The following is a 4,918-nucleotide window of genomic DNA, read 5'->3' on the forward strand; positions in this document are numbered from 1 at the left end:
AAAGCTCAGGCTTTAGGAGTCCAGAAGTTCCACTTTGTGTGTTTTGAGATGGTTTGCACTTGGAACTCAGTCTCCAGGCTCTGAGGACATCCAGCCAACAGAGAGGTCACGTTTAGATGTTTAGGCCAATAGTGCAACCAAGGACCCTTCTGCTTGCCAGAATCAAGGATGAGACGTAAGGGTGAGGAATCTTCCAGTGACTCAGCCCAGCTACATCCAAGTGCTGCTGCATGGCAGGGCCGGAGCAGGAATCTCTGGCTGAGCCATCACCCCCAGAACCAGAGGAGATAACAGTAAGATAGCTGCTATTGCTTAAGTCACTGGGACTTGGGATAATTTGTTATGCAACAACAGATGACTAGCAGACACTGTGCGACAAAACACAGAGATGACAGAATTTTAAATTTTAGCATTTAAAAATTAGTAAGTCATGTTTAATGAAACATGCCTGCAATCTCAGCAGGAGACTGAGGCAGGAGAATTCCAAGTGTGAGCCCAGGCTAGGCAATTTAGCAATTTAGCAAGACTTTATCTCAAAATAAAATTTAAAAAAATTTAAGGGTTAGGGATGCAAAGAACCTTGGTTCAATCCGCAGGACAAGAAAAAAAAATCAGGGGCTGAGGGGTGTAGCTCAGTGGTAGACTACATATCTAGCACATATGAGGTCCTAGGTTCCTTCCCCAGTACTACAAAAAAAGAAAAAGAAAAAGAAAAATAAGAAAGAAAAACTTAACAAAATGATAAGACAACAAACTGGGGAAAAGACCATATACTTGCACCTCCTGTTATAGTAAATGGCTAATTTCCTTACTGTACTAATATTCCTAAAATAAATATGTTTCAGCTCATATGAATAGGCAAGAGATATCAAGTTTATAGAAAAAGAAAAGTGGCATTTAAATGCATGGAAATTGCTCATCTTGGCTCAAAAGAACTGCAAATTAAGATTACAATAAAGTATCATTTTAAAAACTACTACACTGGGGAAATAGGTACATTCATACATTGCTGGTAAGAGTATAAACCGAATGACTTCTATGAAGAACATTTTTGACAGTATCTATCAAAATTTATAGTGCACATATTTTTGGACCCAGCAATTCTGCTTCTAGGACTTTATCTTACAGGTGCATTTGCCCATGTTCAAAATGACATATGCCAAAGGCTCTTTGTTGTCACACTGTTAAAATAGTAAAATGTGGGAAACAATATAAGTATCCATTCATAGAGGTCTGCTGCTTATTCCTACAGTGAAGGGCTCTGCCTGGCTTTTTTAAAAATGAGGCTGTTCCGTGTGTGCTGATGAGGAATGTCCTCCAAGACACTCTGTTCACTGAAAAAACAGGAGGTTGCACAGGTTGACTGCTACTATTTACGTGAATAAATATATGCATACTTGACATTTCTTAAAAGATGTGTAAGCAACTAAGGATGGTGACTCCAGGAAGAGTACATTATGGGGGGACAGGGTGGGAGAGACGATTTTCACCATTGGGAACATGTGTATTGGACATTTATTGCATATTTCCACAATAAAGAAAGTATTTGAATAACTGGTGAACCATTTGGAAAAACAAGGAGCCCCGTCTCTAGCTGGCCGCAGTGGTACACCCTTGTAATAATCCCAGCTCCTGGGAGACTGAGGCAGGAGGAGTACAACTTTGTGGTCAGCCCGAGCAAATGAGTTTAAGACCCTGTCTTAAAATTGAGGTAAACAGAGCTGAGGATGTAGCTCCATGGTAGAGCACCCCTGGGTTCAATCCCAGGGGGTCTCAAATCACATCTATATGCAAAATATTCCAAGAGGACACTGGGGGTGTAGCTTGGTGGTAGAGCCCATGTTTAGCATGTATGAGGACTTGGGTTCCATTCCCAGGACTGCCACCCACCCACACACACACACACAAAGTGCCAAACAGCGCCAAGGTTTAATTACATATCTCTTTTTCTTTCTTACTACCATTTCGAATGTTTACACACTAAACTTCAGTGCCCTGCTGTAGTTCCACACAGCTCCACTGGGCTTTGTAGCAAAGAACTGAGGTCTTCAGAGTCCTGCAGGATGGGGGCTTGAATCCAACCTCTGCCTCTAACTGGTGGCTGTGAGACTTTAAGCAAATTATTTCTCAGTTCTTGCCCTCAGCTTCTTGAGTGAAATTATGCCATGTATAAAAAAAAAATAAAAAAATATGCCATGCATATAATCAGACCATAATACAATGAAATTGGAAATAAATGGCAAAAGAAACCACAAAAACTATATAAACACACAGAAACTAAATAACACCCTCCTGAACAACCAATGGGTCACAGAGGAAATTAAAGAAGAAATCAGACAGACAGTTTCTACAATTAATAATGCCAATATAACATACTAGAACTTATGGGATGCAATGAAAGGAGTTCTATGAGGGAAGTTTGTAGCAGTGAATTTCCACATCAGAAAAACAGAGCGAGCTCAAATAAATAATCTAAAGTTGAACCTCAGAGTTCTAGAAAAAATAGAGCAAGTTAAACCCAAAGCTTGTTTGAGGAAGGAAATTATAAAGGTCAGAGCAGAAAATAATGCGATTGAGACCAAGAAAACCATACAAAGGGGCTGGGGATTTAGCTTGGTGGTTCCGCTGACCCAAGTTCAATCCCTGGTACAAAAACAAAACAAACAAACAAAAAAACAAAGAATCAGTGAATAAAGTGTTGGCTCTTTGAAAGACTAAATAAAAGATTTAGCTCAGTGGTGCCACACCTGCCTGGCAAGCAGAAGGTCCTGAGTCGGATTCCTGGTACAATAAAATAAAAACCAACAAAACGAGGAAAGAAAAGATTCAAATCCATGCAATTATGAATTAAAAAGGCAAAATCACAATGGGTCCTGTCAAAACCCACAAGATCATCAGTGTTTTACTTTGAGAATCTGTATTCTAATAAGATGCAAAATTCAGAAGCAGTGGACAGATTCCTAAATACATATGAAGTACCAAAGCTGAATCAAGAAGATATAAAAATTCTAAATAATTCAATATCAATGAAATTGAAGAAGTAATTTAAGAAAGTGTCAACAAAGAAAAGTCCAGGTTGTAACAGATTCACTGCTGAATTCTACAAGAACTTTTCCAAAGCTTTGTAAGTTGGGAGGGGAAAAGGGGTTGAAGGGAGGGGAAGGGAAGGGAATGGGGAAAAAAAAGAATTAAGATATATTATGTAGAAATACAGATGTCCTATGATGAATATGATCATTATGTATAGCAAATATGTACTAATAGCCAGGTGTGGTGGCACATGCCTCTAATATCAGCACTTAGGAGGCTGAGGCAGGAGGATCTCCTTAAATTGGAGACCAACCTGGGCTATACAGTAAATTCAAGATAAGCCTGAACTACATAGTGAGACACTTTCTCAAACAAAATATGTACTAGTAAAAAAAATTGTTTAAAAGGGCTGGGGATTTAGTTCAGTGGTTCCCATGCCTGCCTTGCAACCACAAGGATCCAAGTTTGATCCCCAGTACACCCCCCAAAAAAATTAAAATTTAAAAAAATTATGGTATATCGCCTTTCTCCTAAACAGGCTTGTCCAATGTCCAGTGCCCTTGCCTGTCCTTAAAGTGTGGATGGAAGGAGCTGAGCTCAGAAGGTTAACAGAGAGCAGAGCTACAGCCTATGATGTCCCCCAGAGGGCCTGGCCTGGGGACAAAAACACCTTGTTGTGCCAATGTTTGATGTGTTTCAAAAATTTCCCCTGCAGAGGCCCGGCAACACAGATAAAGGTTAGTGGGAAAGACATTTATTAATGTGTTACTTGAGAGAGGGAGGCAGCAGACTGAAGCTCTGGCAGTGATACAGATGGCCCAGGGACTTGTAAGGTCACTTCCCTATGCACGCACTTACCCGAGGGCCTCCCAGTTCTCTCATCTGGAGTCTCCTGGGGCACTGTGGATTCTGATAAAATCAAAGAGGCGATCACTCTGCTTCCCACTATGTGTTGTGCTGTAAGAAACACTCATTATAGCTTATCTCTCTACCAGCCTTGAGGCTTGCTGTTATGTTATAATTGCCATCTTACAGATAAGGAGGCCGAGGTGCACACAAGCATAATACAGTGATTTCTCATTGGTCACAGAGTTGGGATTTCGACCCAGGCAGCCAGGCTCCAGAGCCTGAGCTCCTCATCCCCCTCTTCCACAGCCTCAGTGTATAAACAGCACCTGCCACGGCCTGCGGCCCATGCAGTGCTGTCAGATTTAACACTAACCCTCAACCCTAAGTGTTATCTGCGTTTTGTGACTGAAGAACTAAGGCCTAGGAAGATCACATGACCTCACCGAGGCCAATTTGTAAAGCAGAGCTGGGTTTAGACCCCACATGCGTGACCCTGGCCCTGTGCATGAATTGTATCCGCAGGTGTAGCAGGCCAGTTAGAGTGGGTGACAGGGCCAGTTAGACTCCTCTTCACAACTGTGGGTTCCATATAAGGAAGTGTCTCAAATATTAAAGGGGTCATTGCTGGCCGCTGACTCTTCCCTTTCAGCCTCCTGTGAGCATGCACGTTCTGAGGGGCTCAGAGCTGTGTGGCCGGGATGGAACTCAGCAAGTGTGTGTGGGGGGTGTCAGGGCATCTGCACTCCCCTCCCAAATCTGACAGACTATTCACAGGGACAGAGCCACGGCATGGCACACAGAACGCTGCCCTGGGTGCCTTCGCGCCACTCCAATCCTGCCTGGAGCCTCTGGGCCAGCGGGTGTCCATATGCAGCCCTGTCACCCCCCGACTCAGCCTCAGTGCCATTAAGGCTGGATGGCACACACAGATGCCTAAAGCGCCCTCGGAACCCCACACGCATACTGGCGAAGACTCCGTCACTCCCACTCCCTGGACGCAATCCGCACACAGCTTCCTACCTCTCTCGGGTCTGGGCTC

General features: G+C 43.1%; 1 long non-coding RNA gene across 1 annotated transcript; it reads right to left on the reverse strand.

Annotated features, from left to right (window-relative positions):
• Window positions 1-2,025: 2,025 nt before the first annotated feature.
• On the reverse strand, window positions 2,026-4,918 carry LOC104858928. The gene is made up of 3 exons (XR_779244.2): window positions 4,900-4,918; window positions 3,889-3,987; window positions 2,026-2,144 (listed from the first exon to the last, which is right to left on the reverse strand). It is a non-coding gene; the product is annotated as an uncharacterized LOC104858928 (long non-coding RNA).

This window comes from Fukomys damarensis, unplaced genomic scaffold (assembly GCF_012274545.1).
Source record: "Fukomys damarensis isolate Sample0158 unplaced genomic scaffold, DMR_v1.0_HiC HiC_scaffold_36, whole genome shotgun sequence".
In the NCBI taxonomy this organism is placed as follows: domain Eukaryota; kingdom Metazoa; phylum Chordata; class Mammalia; order Rodentia; family Bathyergidae; genus Fukomys; species Fukomys damarensis.